The following is a 22,222-nucleotide window of genomic DNA, read 5'->3' on the forward strand; positions in this document are numbered from 1 at the left end:
GCCATGAATACATTAGTACATTACCCAAACGCATCTAACACGCTAATAAATCATAATGAATAATATCACATTAACTTGTTGTTTTTATTTTAACTCGGAGCTATATGAAGTATGCATATGTTTGAATTTTACTATGGTCCGATGCGCAATAGCTTCTGGTCGTAGAAAATGGAAAAAGTGATTTACATGAATATTTCCTAAAATATACTATAGGGGAAAAAATATGTTAAATACTTGGTAAGACTTTGGAATTTTGTAAAACACAGCAAGTGTATGGCGAGTCACCCGTCAAAGCGTGGACGACTTGTCCGCTGGTCTTTGTGTGTTTTGGATTATAAGAACATCGGCGGTATCAAAAGAGCATGGAGGCCCCATTAACGAGCGCAGAGCGGCACCAGCAAAGGAAGCGACCCGATGACAGAGCGAGCGTAGCGCTGGGCTTTAAGGAGACGCCAAGGAGGAAAAACAAGAGCGGAGAAGACAGGCGGGAATATAGGCGAGGAGGTTAAACGAAGCGTGGGCTCGCATTTATCCCAATTAGCGACTGCGCGGGGTTTCGCCAAAGATGGGGGACGTTGTCCGGCCCCATTAACAATGTTTACGGACACGGCCGCGTCTGATTGGGGAATAGGAAGCCATTGCGAGAGTGGGCAGCAAAAAGCATCGGCCTCTTAAAAATAATGGCTCGAGTTATATTTTGACAACCAAAACAAAACATCTTTGGGTATTAAGCATCTCATAATGGTGGCAACCTTTTCTAAAATGGCCGACATCCAACAATCACAAAGTAGCCCGAGTGGCAAGAGAAGTAGGACGAGAACGCGATGGATGGGGAGAAAGCAAGAAAACAAGGCGAGGAAGCGACAAGAAGAAATGGGAATGAACAGAAGGCAAGCAAAAGCGACAACAAGTGTGACAAAATGTGTGACAAAATGAGACGACGAGGCTTCGTGCGGACATTAAACGAGTAAATGTGTTTTCTCGGAGTACACGTTCACAGGAAAGAAAATCAATTCGAGTATTTCTGCCTACATATCCATTTACCCATTACAGGGCTGTTTTTTTGTTTTCCGTATTTTCTCCTAAACAAACCTTAGCGAACATGAGCTTTGATTGTACGGCCACTTTTTGGACAATGTCATGTTGAGAGTTCAAACTCTTCAGATTTGTCTTGGTCAGCTCAAATTTGCTGTTCAGGTGTATGACAAATCTGATCTGTGAGTTGAAATACATCTTAAGCCGCATTTACGTGCCGACTAATCAGAGTTCCGTTATGGTGATTAATACGTAATTAAGCAGGCTCCATCTTGGTTCCGAGACAATCTAAAGAGAATTCAAGGCATCGTACAAATGTCACGTATGATGTGTTTTGTAATTTAGCGCAAATGTAGGAGTATGGAAAATTTTGAGGAGGGATCGGAAAAGCTTAAGAGTAGCCTTCGCGCTCGCCAACATGTTGGGCAGTTCCGGTGGGATTCTCAAAAATCTCGTTACGTTGGCTGAGATAAACCGCTCGTGGGCGAACGCTCCGCTGTGTTGCTGACCCGGTAATGCAAAACAAAATAACCTCCGTGGCATGTCGGTATGGAAGAGAAGGCAATCAAGAGCGCGGAGAAGATTCGGAAGGGGGGGAGCGCTTAGAGGCATATCTCAAGGAAACCAGAAAGGAATGCCAAGCAAAGTGGTGGAGTGTAGAAGGGAAGAGGAATAATTCAACCAAAGAGCTGCTTTACTAATGGAATTTGTTCAAAAGACATTTCATTCATGATTTGAATGTGTATTTATATCTGTAGAATGCAGCCTGTGTTTCGCAATCGATTGTTTCGGGGGGGGGGGGGGTTACTCTGGTTTCAAAGGAACAACCGTAGCCTTTCCTCCCACCCGACTCTGCTCCATGCGTGACCTCGCTCACCTCCTCTGCCGACAAAATCGGAAGAGCGACATCTAGTGGTGCGGAATGAATCAGACGTCCGGCATCCCACCCCAATTGACTTCGCCGTGACACCTGCATCCTCTTCAAGGAGGCTTAATGAAGCCACATTCATCAAAGTGAAACACTAACCATAGCAATTATCGGACTGATGTGTGCATCACTCACCAGGCGTCGCTCAAAGAAGTGTGCGTGTGTGTCTGTGTGTGTGTTTCCTGGAAGGGTCCCAAAATTAACAAACGGCGCTTATGGATGGATGAGGTGTCACTTTTTCGGGCTTCTCAACATGGAGTGAATCAAAATATGAACAAAAGGAGGAACATGGCTGATAATATGAACTCATTCGCTGACAGTTCTGTTGCAATTCATCTTAAGTCGTCAATGCGACATGAAGATTGCGATTAGTTGCCTGACACCAAAAATAAATATTTTTGATGGTCTGACATTTCTTTTTGAAGTCAAAAAATCATGCAAGTCATGAAACTCCTAAAAGTGTTCATCAGGCTTCCCTGATAAAAGCTCACAGACATGAACGGCGGTGTTAGACCCCGACAGTCCAATCAGAGAAGCTCGGGTCGATCGATCACGCCGTTATCTGCGGAAGAGGAATATTACCTGGTGCAAGAACAGCCCCGCCGGGCACGCGGCGATGCGGGAGTCCGATAGCCCGGCTGGGCTGTCATCCATCCTGGCTGATTAATGACGAGCCGGGCCCGCTGTTTAATGCTTTTTAATAAGGGCCGGCGACGAGGCCGCCGCACGGACCAGACACGCCCATTTGGCTGACTGATGCGTTCACGCTTCCCTTCCCGTGCATTCTTTCACACATCTAGTAAAAATAGACGCGCATATCATTAAAGTCACGCATACGTTTTTGTTCCGTGCTCACACGTCATGTGAGGGGCTTCATCGCACAACCACAAATGTGCGTCAAAATATCGATACATCTTCTGAATTCATAAACGGTAGCAATGATCAAACTTGTCTCAGTTGCGTAATACCCATCCATCCATTTTTTATAGATGTCTTCCTCATTAACGTTTTGAGTGAGCGCGAACCTATCACTAATAAAATCATGGCCGGCTATAAAAAGTCTACACACGCCTGTTCAAATGCCGTGATTTTGTGACATTTCTCTCCGCCGTTACATGAAACAGTGTAGCAATTTTCAAAATAGACTGATGTGACCCCCGAGCTGTTTCGGTAAATGTCTCGGGGATGCTTCCGCCTTCCTCGCACCGAATAATGAAACAGTTATTGTTGCAACCGGGCTTCACCAAAACTCTCCTCCTCCTCCTCCTCCTCCTTAAATCTTCATCCACAATTTTTTTCCTCCACAATGTCTTTTACTCTCGCCCTGCCTCGCTCTCCTCCACCCACCTGCCAATTTTCACTTCTCCTCCTCCCCGTTTCTCATGCTCCTTCGCTCTCGTTTCATCTATCACCTCCTCTGCAATGTTCTCATTTAATCACCCCCTCAAGAAACGTATTCACCTCGGAACGAGCGAGGGCCCCTTTGCGAGATTGCGCGTTAGCTTGGCCAATTCCTGCGCTGCCAGAGAGGGGGCGCCATTCCAAGCAAAGATATTTAAGATACTGCTAGCCGTGCTAGGCTACATCCAAAAAGTAAATTGGCAAGGTTTTTTTTCCTAAATGTGCCAATCTCTCATGAGAGTGTTCCACACAACTTTTATTTCCACACTTGATGAGAACCCCTCGCGGCAATTTGCCGTTTAAATATTCTGGATGAAGCTTGTCTTTATCGATTGGGGGGGGGGGGGGTTTCTGGCTCCCAGTAACATTTAATAAAACATGTTCGGAGAGGTGCTGAACCCAGGTGCTTGTTGAGTCACTCCCTCCATGTGTGGGTTGGATTGAAAATGTCATTTTTCCCAGCGCACACTCCGGCATGAGATGCTCTCCCACTGGGAAGCCCTCGGTGAGGTAAACAGGAAGGCGGGACGCCGCGCTCGGATCGGACGGGTTTAATGAAACATCGGCTCTCTGAAGGCTTGTGAGCCGAGGCACGAGTTTGCGTGAGAGCCACTCCGGGATTGACTGTTTTTAATATACACTCACATGTCATCAAAGTACACTTGGACAAACTAATGAGATCCAGGTCTTTGGTGTCCCTAATAATTAGGCATTTGGATGTCTTTTAATATATACTTATTATCTTCATATTTCTTTGACACCTCCCACGAAGGCAAAATGGCTGCCCTCTGCTGCTCTCGCCACCCGATTCCCATCTGTGCATTTATTTACACACGAGGCTCTCACAACACATGGGCGGGATCCAAACAAACGCACGCTTTCATGTGAGCATATAGCCGCCGTACACGTTCCTATGCGGGCGCAAGGGAACATATGTAAATGATTTCACACGCCGGCGAACCCGCCAAAGGCGATTCCGTTCCGGCGTGTACGAGGACGTGACGGACAATAGAGATCAAATGGAAAGTGGCATACGTAATATTCCCGGGTCAATATAAGGTGCCGTCGGTGCGTCCTCATCAGAATCAATCAGTCGTCATTAAAAAAATGGAGCGGAATAATCAAATTCTCAAGTCTTATTAGAGGCGGCCAAACGTTTTCACACGTTCCAGTAGAAAGTGTTGCCTCCATTTTATCATTTCTATTTCTTCCCTGGGAGGTAATTATTACAAAGTGAGCCATTTTGGATCATGTAGGCGCAGCATATGACCATTTTGCTACATGCCTATTAAATGCTAACAATAGTCCTGTCATTGTCCATCCATATTTTACGTCTGCGAATTGTTATTTTTTTTAAAAGCATTGAATTCCAAACAGCAGGATATTTACTGAACACAATGAATATCTGAATCCACCTTTCGAGTGACTTTGACTTGCTCGCTGTTTAGCAACAGGCAAAAGCAGGTTTTGAAAGCTCCGTTGTAATCATTATCTCCAAGTAGCTCATCTAAGAGTGCAAGCGCACAGCTTGTAGAGGTGAGCCAGCGCGGTGTAAAGAATATTTCCAGCTCTCGGCTCCCAAGTGATGTATCATAACAATAATCATCGTCGCTCCCGGAATGAAGGTGCTTCTTTCAAAACAGGAAGGAGGGGGGGGGGGGAGTGGAGGCAGAAGTGTGGTAATTATGCAGCTGTAATAGAGTTGCTGCCCGGCGAGAGCCTAATGAGCTTACTGAAGTCCACCGTTGAGAATTGATTTAGGAGAAGAACGAAAAGAGGGTAGAAAAAAAAGGAGGTGATGCCCGGCTCCCGTTGTTGTGCGTTCGACTGACAGGGAGCCAAAGATATTCCCCCAGAGTTGGAATATAATAAAAGTGCTCGACATTATCAACACTGCACAAAAACACGATCAAACGTGTACAAAGTTGAATGACAAGTGATTTTTTTTTTTAAGACAGTGATCCTGCTGTTTTTGCAAACCCCCCCCCCCCAAAAAAAAAAAGATGAGGTACATCGGAAAGGTTAATAGCCTCGCTTTTAACAGATCAGACAACAGGAGACAAGGCTTTCAGGCTCAATTTTCACACAAAGTTCGCTCAGTAAGTGCTTTTCCATCTTTTAACACATTTTGTCCTTCATTACCAACTTTTCAGTCATCCCGCTGAACTCCATTCACGTACTATTTAGGCAAGGTAAATGAGAAGCAGCAACGGTGCACCTAAATTACACTGCAAGGCCATTCGAACTTGTTTACCAATTCCTAAAACTTGATAAGTGGTTTTTTTTTCCCACAGCTGCAAGGACATAAAAAAAAAAAAAAAGAAGAGCCGTTAATAGTTTTTCTAGAAAGAAAGGCTTATAACTTAATCCTAGATGACATGTTTCGGAGTAAGTGTAAAGCTTAGGAAGCATTTCAGTGGCTTTATCGGAGGCTTTGCTGCACATAAGTTGTATCCTCTCCACATCGACCCCCCCACCCCCACCCCCCTTGCCCCTTCCCCTTCATGCTCCTTGCCTGAAGCTCACACATTCCAAATATGCACAGCTGCAAAAGTAAATCAACGACAAAAACAGGTGCGAGTGTGTTTGAGCGAGAGGAGATTTTAACACTGCTTACGGATTCAAACTCGCCATCTGTCATGAACACAACGTGCGTTGCACTCTCCGGCGCTAATTGACTTACGCTGTGCGAGCGATCGCGACAAAAAAATGTGCAAGTATCCAAATTTGTCATTCTCGATATTAGGAAGCTCCTATTTAAGTCTTTAATCCAAAGAAATTTATTGTGCTGATCTACAGTGGTTTGTTGGATACACAATTAGCATAAGCTAACAGCAGTAGTCTTTTGTTTCACTTTATTAGAAAGTGCTTAACTTTTATTTATAATTGAAACCCTAAACATGATCTAAAACATTGCCAAAAAGATTGCAAGACGACATTTAGGGTTTGAAATGAATTAATCCCATAGCTGTTGAGCTACTGTGTTTAGTTGGTTACGCAATTAGCATAAGCTAACAGCACTAGCCTTTAGTTTATTTTCTAATTGGATTTATTTTCGAACAGTGATGTATATTGTTTGTTTTTTAATTTTTAAATCATGTCCGAAATAAAGATTCATTCATTGATTCATTCATTCATTCATTCATTTCATTACACTGTGGTCAACTTGTATTGTTATATGAAACCCTAAATATGACCTAAAACATAGCCAGTACAGTTAATAAAGATTTTAAGGCGCTGACATTTAGCGTCTGGAATGAATTAATCCACTTTGTAAGTAGTTAGAAAACATAGCTGTTGAGCTACTGTGTTTTGTTGGTTGCGAAATTAGCATAAGCTAACAGCATTAGCCTTTCATTTTATTTTATGACACAGTGCTTAACTTTTTTTCTATAATTTATCATTATAATTTTATAATGTTTGTATAATTGAAACACTAAATGTAACCTAAAACAGTTAATAAAGTTTTTAAGACACAGACATTTAGCATCTGGACAGAATGAATCCACTTTGTAAGTAGTTCGAACACAAAGGCGTCATGTAATTATTGTGATGTTAAAGGCATGATTAATATCGCAACTTCTTATTTCCTAATTAGCTGTGACTGGCCATCTGAATACCTCCAGTAAATGTATTTCAAGTAGCTACTCTAAATGCTGCAGAAAAGTGCTGAAGCATTTACGGAGAAGGCGTGGGGGCTCAGCGAAGCAAGTGACACAGCACTATTATTATTGCAGTGCTTTGTATTTTTTGGGGCCTGGTGATATATTACCTATTTGGGCAATTTCTGTCGGATCTCTGGTCTAATTAGCCGACTAATTCATATCACTGGCGATGTTGTTTCGATAACAAAGCGAGTCTCCCACGCGGGGGGGAGCAGGCCCACGCGTAGGCGCTCGCTATTCATGTTGTTGCAATAACCAACGCTTGCCAACAGAGGTCAGAGATGACGTAAAAGCTCTTTAAATCAGATGACTGCTCCTTAAAAGTGGGATGAATGCATTTATCATTGTGCGATGATTTTTTTTTCTCCAAAACAAATATCACAGGTGGGAGAAGTTCAACTGACTGTTTTTTTTTCCATTCGCTGTAACATGAAATGCAGACAAAGTGAAGTGCTGTGAATACTTTCCAGATCCACTCCAAGCTCGGGTCCAAGTTAATACTGACAAATGAAAAAAAAAAAAAAGACAGTGAAGTGAAGGAGTGTGGGAGCACTCGAGGATGGCGGCTATCAGGGAGCACGCAGAGCCCCGTTTACACGTCACCGAAGCGTGTTGCTATAGAAGCGAGAGCAGATTCGTTTTTTTTTATATATATAAATAAAAAGGGACATCACACACCTACACATAAAAGAAGCGTTCATTTAATGTGCTCCTGAGGGACCGGATCACTGCAGCACACTATTCATCCCGCCCCCCGCCACCTCTACACCTCATCCTTTCAATGACTGACGCTGTTGCTCTTTTTTGCAGGTGCAGGCTGTATGAATTAAAATAGAAAAAGAAAAAAAAAAAAGCGGAATTGAATAATTCATCCCATTTGATTTTATTGGGCTGTTAAAATGTCCATTTACAATGTCCCGCTCAGCACAAATCTTTTGTCGTTTTTCATTATTTAGGATTTCCTTTGGAAAGAAGGCTAATGTCGTAGCGAGAATAACTACAATGGTGAGCGATAAAGGAAACAACTCAAACTTTTATGATTTTGGCTTTGAAAAAAAAAGTCGATTAAAGACTTGACTAATGTTGTTTACTTTTTTTATTTTTTATAACTGTATTTTATGCATTTCCAGGAGCAGAGTGGCTAACTGAGAATCTCTCTATGTGGCCGAGACAAGGCTGAACATTCACGGCGGCCCGGAAGATTAACGAGGATAGTCGGCGAGCCTCATCGAGAGAAACACAAACCAAACGGATAAAAAGGCGAAATTAAAAAACAGCTCTGATTTAATTATGATGCCTCTGGTTTTCATTAGCTTCTTTTTTTTACTGGATCCCGGCCAGCCGCCCCTACCGCCGACCGGCCCCGCGTTTGCAGTTTGACCCTGACAGATTTCGAGCGCGCCCACGGGTTAAAGCGTTATTCATGAGCTCCATTTGCGTCTCTCCATTTCTACGAGCCCTTTGCCCCCCCCTCTGCTCCGGTCGACTTCAGTAGGGCTGCTTGTTTGACATAACCTTCCTGAAAAATGATAATTTGTATAATTGTATGGAAATGTAGTAATCTCATGGAAAGAATAGCGTTTGTTAAGTCCGGGCAGTTTCTCGTGCAGGTGAGGAGAGAAAAAAAAAAAAAGACGTAAGATCATCACCGTCTATTTTTGTGGCTCTGATGATTTCATTTGAATGCGTTTCAACCTCTGGCAGGTTTTGTCAGCGTGCAGTTTCAGCAGAGGTGACATCCATTCATTATTAATGATTGGCTGGCGCCAGTACAATACATCACCTGTGCCCTTAACACGGCTAATTACACTTTTATGGGCGATAAGTAAGCCGGACAAATGAACTGTCGGCGCTCGCATTGCGTCATGCTAATTACCGCGGGAAGCCAGATGCTAATTAGTTTTATTACCATCCATATGTTGGCTTTTAATGTAGCGCAGAACTGGCAATTCTGCGGTTTGTCATCATAATCCGATAGAAGAGGACGTTTGTTTGGATGCTATCCGGATATAAAGACATATAGGGGCCAGACAGCCCGGGATGTGCTTTAGTTCAACGAGGCCCACAGATCTCGGCGAAGTCACTTCCTGCTGTCACAATAAGCACCGGCCGGTGACGGATGAGCGGGCGACTGTCTGCGGGGAGAGAGGTCAAGCGTATTAACGGCCTCCTTTGAGAGGAGTCGAGATCTATGGAGCACCGACGAGATGTGTTTGCCGCCACTGCCGGCCGCAGCTATTAAAACAAAGATTACGAGGAGGGAATAAACACACAAATGTCACGTTTTGGGTTTCCGCCCGCCGGTGACGACATTTGACGGATATCGCGCGGAGCCAGGTCGGACGCGACGCCAGGAACTGTCGGATGCTCGTTGTGTTATCGTGAAGGAGCTTGCGCTTCTTTGAACGCGAGGTAACCATGACAACGGGCTATCGCTACAAAATAGGGGCGACCGGATTCCCAGCTGTTAAGTAAGACAACTTTGTAAAAAGACGAACAAGAAAGGAGGATGAGGCTTTTAAAACAGGAAGAGAAATGATTAACACTTCAGGGCTAAATTATGGCTCTGAGTGAATCAAGGCAAATTAGGCAGAGGGTGGAGGGCGGCTGGAGGGGGAGTCAGGATAGCTCAGAGGAAGCAGAATACTTCAAGGCCGCCGGTGCTGCGGTCCTCGTCTCTCTAGTGGAGACTCAAATCACACTACCTGCACTTTAATTAGAGATTATGGAGATGCTTCAGAGAGCGGAGCAGGACGAGAGGGATACATACTATATGTAGGGAGTTGGTCATTAGTGAATCAGAGTACAATTAGGAGTGGATGATATGAAGCGGATCTTCTGTAGGTGGATTGGGGAGGGTTACAGTAAAATCAGCATTTTTTTTTTCCCGTGGCTAGGCATGAATACCACGAGGGAAGGTTTATAGATTATAGATAGCATACAGTAGTCGGCAAGGATGAGTTGGGCTGTGCCTCGAGAGTAAATTATTCTAGGAGTATAATATGGAAGTCCAAATATTGAAGCCATATGGAAGTCCAAATATTGAAGCCATATGGAAGTTTGTTGAGATTTGCCATCAATTTGTTTGAACTATTCAATTTGAGGCCAAGCCAAGTTGATCACGATCTGAAAAGACTAGATGGGAAGTGTACTTTTTAATTTATTGCATTTTCTTTTTCTCTCCACAATTGTAACACAAAACAGCCATATCAGACCCGTAACAGAAAATCATCCATCTGTGCCTTTTACGCACAACAACTTTCCAAAGCATTGTGAATGCGCAATATTGGTTGGATATTATTTCCCGCTTCTTTGTCAGAGCGGCTAATACAAGACGACCCGAAAAAGGGCGGATAAATCCCGGCTTTAAAATCCGGCATAAAATGGGCTCATGATTTTTTTTTTTTGCCCTAGTCGAGCGAGTCAGGCAGACGTGTTTAGAATTGTTCGACTTTGGCAGAGGTCTACGCCATGCCGGTTTAATGTAGCAAATGTAGCGACATCAATTACCATCGTTTCGCTCGCTCTGAAAAATATCTCACCCAACGCAGATCCTGCCACGTGCATTTTTCAGTCGTCTTGTGAGACCAGGGGAGCGTCTAAGGGTGGCCGCTTTGCCAGGATTTAAGGTCCCCGTTAATCCCCCCCGCCTTTATGGCTCCGACGCTAAAACACATTTTCGTGCTCATGCTCTGTAGCAGCCGGCTTTGGTGTGTGACTTAAGCTCGCAGCAACAAGGAAGTAAAGATCCCGCCATTTTTTCTTTCCACGCGAGAGATTTTTTTTTTTCCCGGTGCCATACTGTTGGCCGCGTGTATTTTGCGGATTAGTGGCTTAATCGACCTTGTAATGGGGAGATCGGACTAGCGTAGAAGCATGGAACGAAACACGAGCGTACACACGGGTTGACACTTAACTATATTCCTCCCGTTTAAGCAAACAAACGCCTGACTTGATTAAAACCACCATGCTGTCATCACATGCTCACGTTGAAGTCAAAAGGTCACCGCTGTGTCGGAAAGCAACCCGCCTCCCACCGGGTCCGGTGGGCTGTATGTACACACCACACAGGAACACTAATAACCTCATACGTCTTCCCCTCAACAGCCCGAAAATGTACTCGCCCGCACCGCAAAGTGTATTAAAGTACACATATAGGTAATATGCTGCAGCTGCACAGTAGAGCGAGGTCTCTCCGGGGGGGTCACTGCGTTGTCTCGATGAACAATGAGCACTCTAGCTAATGCTTGTACGGACTTCGGAGGTCACCCCACTGAGTCACCGGCCGTGAATTTTCCAGCAGCGCACGTCCATCTCTGGCTTCAGACAAGCGATGTACTAAACCCGGTTTGAGTTGGAGGACGGCGACGTAATCCGGACGTTATCTCTCAAACAGCGTCGTTTATGGAATCCGGTGCAATGTGGCTGATAAGATGAACAAACAGTTGGGATCATTAGAGCGGAGATATTGTGTAATCACTGCGATAATCTTCCCCTAATCCCGACATCGTCCAAATGTGCCAGTGGCGCCAAAGCAAGCGCGCCGATACATCGGCCAAAAAGACAGGCGCTCCGTTCCAAATGCAGAAATAACGTCCAAGTTGGACGGTACACACTCTTGTGCATGCAAAAAAAAGTGGAGCCAGTATTGGCCTACAGTTTAGATTTGGACTGCACGGCTAAATTTTGAAATAGTTAAATCAGTGATTCTTTCATGTTCCACAAGAGGGCGCCACTTAGTACAACATAGTTATTTTAAGATTTAAAATGACAAGAAAAAAAAGATGTACTAAAACATTTTTTTTTTAGTTAATTATAGTTTTACAAGACTGACCAGATCATCCACTGTACTTCTTTTTATAAGCACATAGGCAAGTTATTGCAACTTACACGCAAAGTCTGACAAGACACTGTTGTTTTCTTCTAATCTAATAACAGGCTGTGTGCACAAGGCCAGCTCTCAAGAAGAAAAAAAAAATCAATACTCTCAAGTCAAATATCAAGATTTCTTTCATCCTGCTATTTTCTACCTCTTTTGCCTGCTCCCCCTATTGCTCACCACTCCCTTCTTAAGCTGAAATTGTCCACCTCCTGATCTCAGAGACAGCACCCCGCGCTGATCTCGGCCAGTACGATGCCCGCGAGGCTGATCGATTCCAATAAGACATTTTCCCAGGATGCTCATCTCCTCTCGGTGACCCGCGCCGTTCCCCCCCTCGGGCACGGCACAGGACCCCAATCCTGGAAGCGGAAACCTACGCGCTTGTGGGTCATCTAGGCCCCTGCATTTATTTGATAGACGCTCGTGGATTCGTCTTGGCTCGCTCTCCTAGCTCGGCATATAAAAATGGAGAAGAGCGGGAGGGGGAGGGGGGGGGATAAGGAGCCATTTGGGGAAACATGCGGAGATGTAGATGCTGTAGAATTTAATTCATCCAATCTGGCATCTTTTCTTCTCTAATGGCGAGCTAAACAAAACCGGATTTGTCAATTTAGGAGTGTTTGCAGATGGACAGAAGATTGGAGGCGCTCAAGACGGCCAACGAGGACGGAGATCCTTCTCTTCCCATGTCTCGCCGGAAATGAGAGAGGGGACATGAGGAGGCAGCCTGTTTTGGTTTTATTTTATTTTTTGTCTAAATCCTTGGCACAAGTAAAATGCTGCGTGCGTGCCAGTGAAGCATTTTTGTAATTAATTGAATGGACAGACGCAGGCTGCAAGACAAAGGCGACTGAGGGAAAGGTGTCAAAAGGGAAAACTCTTCATGACTCACTTTTTATATCATGTAAAAAAAAATATATATATATAGAAGCCTCGTTTCGTCTCCGTAGTTAATTTATTTATTTGAAGTTGGGGGCTTAATGAGATCCCAGCGGTACTACAGTAACTAGCAATGTGGAAAATAGAAAGAGACGATGACAAGAGAACGAATCCAAACGAGAGCAGCGGATACGATCCCACCGCCAGAGCTGACCCAATAACGGTCCTCCTGCCGAGCTCAACAGTTGCTTATTGATAAACATCCCCCGTGAGCCGGCAGATTGCTCGAGCCCGGCCCGTGAGCGATTGGCCGAGGCGTTGCGGCGGCACCGGTCCAGCCCTTTGTGCCCGGCAAAGGAACGGAAAACAGATGCCACATAAAATGCTCTGGCGCCGGGGCCGTGTGTTGATTCACTCGCTCGATTTTCTCTCTTTGAACAATGCGGCTTTATTACATGGATAAATATACTGGACGCTTGCTTGCATGCGCACATGTTCCGGAGTGGATCCAAGCCGTGACAAAAATGAAAAAAAAAAAAAATTGTAAATTGACAACACATCTATGGTAATCTGAAATGTTCGGAGATACGTTTACATGTAAACTAGCGTTTGATAGTTTCAGCGACAGGTGGAATTTATTTTCTAAAACGTCCTACGCGTGGTAAAATTTGTCAACCTCCTGCCAAAGCAAAAATGTGTTTTCCTGATGATTTGAAATGTGTTCACTTGTTGTTTTCCTACTTTTGGGAGGGAACACAAGCACCACTGGAGGTAATATGAAGCTAATGTGTGACGAATTGAGGCAAAGGGCACCGGAGGCAAGCTGCGTGGCGGCGCCGATGAGTGGCGAGGAGATGAGGGCACGGAAAAATGCCGAGCTGAAGGGTTTGGAAGAGCAAAATCAGCACTTATGCAAACACTTGAGAAGGGAAAAAAAAAAAAAAAAAACTTCACACAGCCATTCATGCTGCCTGTTTGGCTGTACGATGAATCTCATCCATATGAGGATGTCACACCGGGCAAAGTCGTCTCTTGGAAAAGCGGGCGGCCATTGTGCTGTGAGGCTATTACATGGTCTAACAGAGCTCAACTAATAACGGCCACCGAGCCAACCTACTGACTTCCTTCCCAGATCACATGCCACCATTTTTTACTGACTACTCGTGCCTATAGACACCTCTCAAACACGACTGGCAACACAGAAAGTAAGACTGGTCAACACAGTCGCAAAATAAAATCGTATTTCCGATTTTAATCGATTTTCACTCATCGGAAAGATTTTAATCAATTTTCACTTATGGAAACAGCATTTTTCAGTTTGGAGTAGTAAACTTTTGGTAGTTGAATATACTACACAAAAATGTGAAACGAATGAATAATTGTTTTTTTCCCGATAATCGGCCAGCCAGATTGGAAACACCCTAGAAAGTTGCTTTTGTCCATAGGCCGTAAATTCAAAGAGAAACAAGTTGTTGCCACAATCCCTGTTTAATTGCTGCGAGCGTGTTTGTGTTTGCTCGTCAGTTTGAGAAGCGGTGGGAAGCTTTCCGAAAGCCCTTCCCACGAGGTTCATCGCCGTCGTGGCTCAGCACACATCTGTCTCTTGCTCAAACACAAATCTCGAGTCCAAAGCCTTTGCGCATCGACACCTTCGCTCCCTAAGAAAAAAAGTTGCGGCCAGAGAGTGGCGAGTTGTTTACTGTTGTCATTGTGAATTGCGACGCTCGGATTTGAAAGTTTGCCTTCTGCGCTTTGCCGCTGATTGGATCGATTCCGCAGAGCGACAAGAACGATAAAGGGAGATGACATGTGGAAAATCATTGTATTTAATAGTCAGCTCTCATCGACTTTTGCGACGTTGTAATTGCGCCGAGCCAAAATGCGTCCTTGATGAGGTTTCGGATTACATGTACCGCCACCAGTGCCTATTACGCTGACTCCTCGAAAATTTGCTTCATTGCTCTCAGTGATGGAAAACAGAGCAGAGTCGAAAATGTGTCATTGTTCTTTTTCTTTTTGTTCCTCCTCAATGACTCGACCATCCGCCAAGAAAAGACGGAGCCGCGCAACTACCAATGTTGTTGCACCGACATATATTATCTTACAGTCAATGCGCTCGTTTCCAGGTGACATAATAGCGTTGCGTAATAACGCGGTGAGACAATGAGTGCGTTTGCGCAAAAAGAGCTCCTTTGGGGGATTGTAATGGAACGCCATTAGCACGCGTGCACACAAGCACCGCTCCGAATGGCCTTCATTGCAAGTGGGGGCGCACTAACTGCAAAGTGTCTCAACGGCAACGCATGGAGCATCCGCCCCCACTGCCCCCCCCTCCCCTCCCCATGCACATCAGGCCTCTTGCCTTTGCACACCCGCTCCCTCCCTTGACTCATTTCTTCCTTCATCAACTCAATGACATCCATCTATGGGCCGTGACATTACAGAGAAACAGAGCCGGGGAAGGAGGACGTGGCGAAATGAAAGGAGGGGGGGAGAAAAAAAAAAAGATTGAGACTGCATGGGCTAGCGGGGGAGATTAAAACAAAAAGGGTTAGCGGGGTTGCGGGTGGGGAGGGGGGGGAGGCTTAGAATAAGATTGAGAGGGAGCAAGCGAGACGGCGAGCGAGGGACGTGCGAGCGGTTCCGTCAATGTCACGAGGCGACGTTGAGGTGGCCGCGGACATGGGTGAAGGAGCGGTGAAGCGGCTTTGACGGCGCCGCACTCGTGTGACGAGGGGGAAACGCTCTCCCGCTCTCCTTGAGAGAAAAAGGCTCAATAATTCAAAGGAGAGGTGGAAGGGCGGGGAGAAGAAAAAAAAAAAAAAAAAAAAAAGGAGTGGAGGGGAAAGCTGTGTAATGGTGCCTGACGGAGTTATAGAGGTTAACTTTGGCGTGGGGGAGGTCAAAGGTCTCATAATGACATTACTATCACATGGCTATTTACACTGATTATAATAAGTCTACACACCCCTGTCCAAATGCTTTTTTTTTTAATATATATATTGTTTTGAAATTTAGCGCTTCCACACTAGTGAGCTAGCGAGCTGTGCCGTTAATTCCAGTTTTATGACTGCAGCAGTTTGCCAAATAAGCAACTCATTTACTTTCAAAGATTGGGGGGGGGCTTGTGATCGTGAAGCAAACAGTCTAACACTGAATCAAAATGGCCTACAAGTGTCTCCTCTTCAAAGCAAGAAAATCGAAAAAAAAGAGGACAAGGGAATACAAAATGGCCCTCCAACAGCTGTCTGTTAAGCCTTGGTTCTTCAAGAGACTATTCACCGCTATAGAAAAACTGTTTCAACGACAAGTCGTAGAATCACAAGCGCTTGACTGATTCAAACTCAACTGAGAGCAAAAAAAAAAAAAAATTGAGCAAGGTGAGCTATTCCTTTTGTAGACAGAAAAAAAAGCTGTTTTTTATTTTCATGTGGATTTGTATTAAGATGGATTGTCCACAGTTGTAGTTCTTTTTTGACAGCCTATTTTCTTTTTCTGTCTAATTCATTTAAGCCTATCACGGACTTGTGCTGCTATAATGTCACAATTGTGGTCGCTGAGGCAGTTTTAGCACCCAAAATTTATTCTGTAATTCCTCCAGCAGAATTATGTGTTGCAGCTTGGGCCAAGTGAACTTAATTTAGCCTTGTGAAAAAAGGTAATACGACTAAGACTAAGATAGTACGTAATGAGCGAGGAGGGGAGCTGGAGGGAAAAAAAAATTGACAAGACATTAATTCCGAGATTTAGCTCTAAGCTAAATGAATGTTCAGCTGCGTAAAAATAAAAAAGGGGTCACGGTGAGTGAAGCCGCGACAAGAGGACACGGATTGAAATTCCTCCCGACGCAGTGTCTTTTAAGTGTCTTTCTAGGGGCAAAAAAAAATTGGATTGCCAAAGATTTCGGAATGTGGAATTGTTGGCAAGTGGAATGACAATAATAGCCGCTGAGCTAATTAGAAGATGACTTCAATTAAGCATTAGGCAACAAGATAATCTCCATCATTTCTCCAAACTCTAATTTGAGTGCAGATATTCATTTAGGTGAAGAATGGCATTCATTTTCTCCATCTTGCACTCACACAAATAGCCCCCCCCCACCCCCGCCCCTCCCTCCGTCCCTTGGTACAACTAGAAAAGGCTGCTTGATAGTTCCGGATTTGATGTGTGAAGGGACTACAGTGCATCCTGCTGGTGGAAAACACCAACAACAGGCCACAGAAAGCAACACGACACTTGGAAATGATATATTTATCCATCCAACAACTTAATTAACAATTTTTCTTACCTTGTACTTGAGAAATCCTCCAGATATACATAAAAATAAAGCTAAAACTAAAGTAATTAAAAAATAACAAACTTGCTCTAAAAACTAATTTAAAAAAAATCAAAACTCAAAAACCTCAAACTCTTACCAACAAGCAACTTCTCAGTGGCTAAAATGTACGCAAACTTTGTTCGTCAGCAGAACCTTTTCTCCAAATGACCCCAAGTTTGAGCACAGTTGAATGCACCGCTGAGAAATGTATGTAAAATAATGCTAAATAATTGCAAAATAACGATCCCAAAGATATCGAGCCAAAGAGCTTTCATTCATCCCGGCAGCCGTGCGACGATTATGCGCCTCCAAACCGAATCACGCCCGCATAACATTTATTCTGTACACGCTTACAAATGACGGCAATCAATTTCAAGTGTCTTTCAAAACAATATGAAGTACATCAGTCTGTGATTATTAACTTAGTGGTGTTGAACGGGTCCAGAGGGTCTGACTTTTAGACAAATGGGCTTTCTGGAAATCCACATTAAGCGTGGGGGGATCATCGCACTGCCATGTGGGAGCAATGGCGCCGTTGGCGCTTTGCGGCGTCTTCAAATATCGAGTTCAAAACAAAATGTGTACAGTAACAAAAACATTACGGCTATCAATTTGTCGTGTTTTATGCCCTCATTTTTGTAGTTAATCTAAAAATCAATAGATAGCAAGAATATAAATAATCTCGTTTATAGTCCATCCTTCAGACGATTAATCACGTCGATCTTACGACTCATACATTTTATTGGATTAATCCAGCTAATAGCCCGAAGGGCTCGTTAGTAAACAGCACATCGTGAAATATTTGCGCATATTTAATGCGTCGCTATAAACTTGCAAGTTGCACATTACACGGATCCGGCGTTCGGGTCGGGACTGCTCAAGTAGGGATCGTTACGACAAGGCTAATAAATGGATTACAGTCGCCGGTCACAATATTAGGAACGCTAGCAGAGTTGAAACAAGAACTGGAGTGTCTATTTTTCAAAAGTTCATGTATTCATTCGACAATGATGTGGTTCGAGTAGAACATGAGACTTTCAAACATTGGGTGTTCATTTGATTACTGCATATTAGAGGAAATAAGCTGAGAAATAATTTAAAATAACTTAAACTTTTTTAAATTGATAGTAATGCCACCGAAATGGTGTTAATGTAGCAGATAGTATTTTAAGACCAAGCATGGCTCACCTGTTTTTTGTGTGGTCATGTGACGTTGGAGTCCTGTCATTTTCAGTCAACAGCAAATCACAAAATGGCCGTGCCTGAGATGAATAAAAATTGATTAATTCGTATTCCACAAACACAATATTCATCAGAATACCGTATTTAGACTATTTTAGACTAACTAAAACATATTACTCCAAAGAACATTTTTGACTTGACTTAATATAATTTTACATCTGAGAAACCCCTAATGAAATCATCTGAAGAAATGAATATATGACATGCAGTAAGATATATATTTTTACAATAGAAACTAGCTTGGATTTGGCCTTCTAAAATGACTATTAATGAATCTATAAATGCGAGCTGACTTTGCAACCACTGAAATGCTGCTGTATTCAAACTTATTAAAGGAGTACCCGTGTACATCTTTTTTTACAATAAAATTGAAATAGCTTTTGCCAAGGTAGGTTTCCTGCTGGCCACCTTCTGCTCAGCCAGCCTGCTTTGCATTTAAGGGCTCTACAAAGCAGTCAGGCTGGTTTTTTGGTTCCTCCATTCCTCAGTCATGGCAGGTGATGTGTGTGCGTGGGGTGCTTCGGCCCTACGGCCTAAGGCGAGGAGAAGTTCTCCGTGTGGATGAAAGCTCCGACAGAGCAGAACTTTCACACTTTCTCCTCACTGAGCCTTTTGAGCACCGCGGGGACTCAATAGAAGCAAGTCATGTAAAAAGTTTGGTTAGGGGAGATTTTACACTCGACACCCAATCCCAGGCGTGACTATAGATCCGTGTTGCATTCCATCCAACATGGCACCCACTTGCTGCTATATTATTTTTTAATACCTCTAACGTCTAACTCGATCCTGCTTGCATAGGAAATTATGGAAACTAATCATCTGTTTCGAGGCCATCCTAACATCTGCGTGCTGGCAATGCTGTAATAGTCTATCGAAATTTTAATTGCAAAAAATGAAGTTAAGCGCTGCATCAGACAGTATTCGGTACTATACAAATGCTCCGATACTACACATTGATACTCGCAGGAGACAACATTTTCAAAGGCAAAGTATCCTTATTGGCATTTGGTGACATCTCGCAATATATGCTGACATGTCATTATTGGTGTATTTTTCTAGAAATTGCCGATTAAATACTGGATATGCCATCTGTGGTGCTCATTTGTAACACTCAAATAGAGGAAGTAACAACGTCTTGTTCTTCTTCCTGAGCGCTGTTATTTATGACGACATGAATAAGCTCCATCCATTCATGCACCATGTCCAATCTTTTAATTGAATCCAGCATGTCCAAATGTAGCATGCTTTAAAAAGTCTACTCCAGAGAGACGCGGGGAGACCAATGCAATGCAACTATGTTATTTCTGCAAACATAAAACATATTCCATCATTTTGCCTTAAGCCGCCTCCTGGCTTATGGTGCATGTGGACCAGTACATCGTGTTCAGAATGTTTGGGTCAGCATTTTGTGGAGTTTTATACAAAATGTAAAAAAAAAAAAAATAAAAAAAATAACAACTTACTGAATTTGCTGAGTTGGTGCTTCGACCTTAATTTCCAGCTTGTTGTTCCACATTGCACCTGATGAGAATATATTTTTTTTTCCCCCTCCGTGCTGGAAATACACTACAGACTCCTTTTAAGATGACCTGCCAACAATAATTCACACACGGGTGAATACAAAATGTGCCTAAACAAGGCTGGAAAATGCTGTTGGTCTGGAAAAAAAAACATTGTAGCCATATATTAAGTGTGTGATTACAGTATGCAGCAGAAGAGAATAAGTGCATAAATTAAAACAATTGAGAGGGTAACCAACTAACCAAGTTTGGATGTCAGAATTCTCAGAAGATGTAGAACCATACTTGTCCACTAGCAGGCACTGTAACGGTAAGAAAAACGATATGAATGTATTTTATAAATTTTATATTGTGCATTTAAGTATAAAGGTAATCAATTAAATTAAAAATATAAATTACACAAAAAATAGTGCATTCGATACGCATCATACATCTACTTAAAAGTAACTGTAATGGTAAATTGTATGATTGTTTTCAATTATTTATCGACATTAATTTTTACATTGTGTACATTCACAAAAGAACTAAATATAAAAGAATGATGTTACTTATTTTCTAAAAATACATAGTCCATAATAAGATCATGCACGACAAGGTTGAATTGTGTACATTTTTCCAAATAATCATAAGATGAAGTGTTGTTTGAAGATGTTTTTTACAAAAAAAAAAGGATAGTTACATAACCTATGCTTCCTCAAAGTTAGCCTCTTGAATTCTAAGTGTGACAATAAGCCAAGTCATTTCCTCTGTGAACAGTGGACCGAGGAGGTCAATAAACCAAAACTCAACATCTTATAAAGTGCAACAATACACGGCAAATCTATTTCATCACATGATATAAAAAGGTACGGCTCGAATGTGTAAGAGCGGACAGACTTAATCAGCACAGTCTCCAGGCTGTGCTCTACAAGGACAATTTATTCCTGACAAAAAAAGGCAAATGTCATTTTGCACATATTGTATCAAGTTAGCACAAAGCGTTTGTTCTATTCCAAGACTGACGTGTTTGGCTTGAAGGGTCACAGTGACTACAAAAAGAATCATTCCCATGAATTTCCTATTTTACTTGGTTCCAACCCAACTGTCTGATAAAAAAAAAAAAAAAAAACTAAAAAACACTACAGTTTAGAATGTGAAATGGGGACTGCAAGAGGACAAAATAATACCTGCACGTCACAAGCACATTTTGCTTTGAAATGCTTTTTCATTTTGTTTTTTTGTTTTTAATTAGTCAGACTATTCTTTGATGGCTGCAGTCAAAATGTTAACCGCTTCCCAGGAACTTACCAGATGCTGTTGTTGATAGGTGAGTGAACTCAAGCCAGGTGCTTTGCTTTATGGGAGCTAGACAAGCAGAAAAAAAATGCTTATTACTCTGATTCAAGCAGGACATGAACGATTAAACAGACTAAACAAAAATGAGAAGGTTTCAATATGAGGCTGGCCTACTTACTTCTGGACTCCTCTTCAATAAATGGAGACAAGAGAATCCCCAGAGGAACATCCTGAAACTATTTAAGTCAACATTTGTGTATTTAATTTCTTTCTTATCTATCTTTTCTACCATTATCTTAAAAACTTATGTTGGCGGGAAAAGGACGACATAAATCGTGAAAGTGGTGGTTTCTTACCCAGGTGTGTCCAATCAAAACACAAAATGTCAGCCAGATAAAGTTACAAAATGAATATTGACACAAAATATGCCAGGAATATTATGACACGATGAAACTTAATAACGCTGAAATGATAATTTCTTAAAACGAAGCTAAATGATAACCTAGCAAAATTTGTGGCGACTTACGTTGTGCGACCGCAACAGATAAACACCGGAAATAGAACAGACATACATTTCACAATAAAACCGGAAATATCACTTCATTGTAATTACAAAATAATAATGACTAAAGCTGAGTTGTTTGCAAGATGGATAGATGTTTGACACATGGTGGTATAAAGAACTAATACAAATAAAATAATATTTATCTTATGGTGACAATTGCAAAATAATTTCGACGTAGCCAGTCTGAAAATAAACGCAGCCGAGAGAGCATTCAGTCTCCATCCTGAGCCCTTTTCTGCCCTGTGTTTGTCAGGAAGTTGTTGAGACAGCTGGACTTGCACGGAGGTCCCTCCTCATTGTTTGAGAACTCCAAAACGAGGGACAACCAACACAAAGCAGTCCAAAATGTTGTAAGCGCTCCATCTTTCTGTATGCGCGTACAGGAAGAAGGTGGTGAGATAACAGGATAAGTCCTTGAATGCTTGTTTGGGTGCAGCTGTACAATCTGATGAGATCCAACGTAAAAGCCACAATAAACATCCAGAATTAATTTCCAAATATCAGCAACATTA

The 22,222-nt window shown here is 42.8% G+C and overlaps 1 protein-coding gene across 1 annotated transcript in view; it reads right to left on the minus strand.

The window, feature by feature from the left end:
- Positions 1-21,650, minus strand: part of adgrl1a (adhesion G protein-coupled receptor L1a) — a 124,286-nt gene extending 102,636 nt beyond the window's left edge. The window contains exons 1-6 of the mRNA XM_049745391.2: positions 21,502-21,650; positions 21,324-21,381; positions 21,158-21,214; positions 20,114-20,172; positions 19,814-19,939; positions 18,297-18,370 (exon numbers count right to left, since the gene is read on the minus strand). The gene's annotated coding sequence lies outside the window, so the exon portion shown is untranslated. The remainder of the gene's footprint in view (positions 1-18,296; positions 18,371-19,813; positions 19,940-20,113; positions 20,173-21,157; positions 21,215-21,323; positions 21,382-21,501) is intronic.
- Positions 21,651-22,222: the final 572 nt, after the last annotated feature.

The sequence above is a fragment of the Syngnathus scovelli genome, chromosome 16, assembly GCF_024217435.2.
Source record: "Syngnathus scovelli strain Florida chromosome 16, RoL_Ssco_1.2, whole genome shotgun sequence".
In the NCBI taxonomy this organism is placed as follows: domain Eukaryota; kingdom Metazoa; phylum Chordata; class Actinopteri; order Syngnathiformes; family Syngnathidae; genus Syngnathus; species Syngnathus scovelli.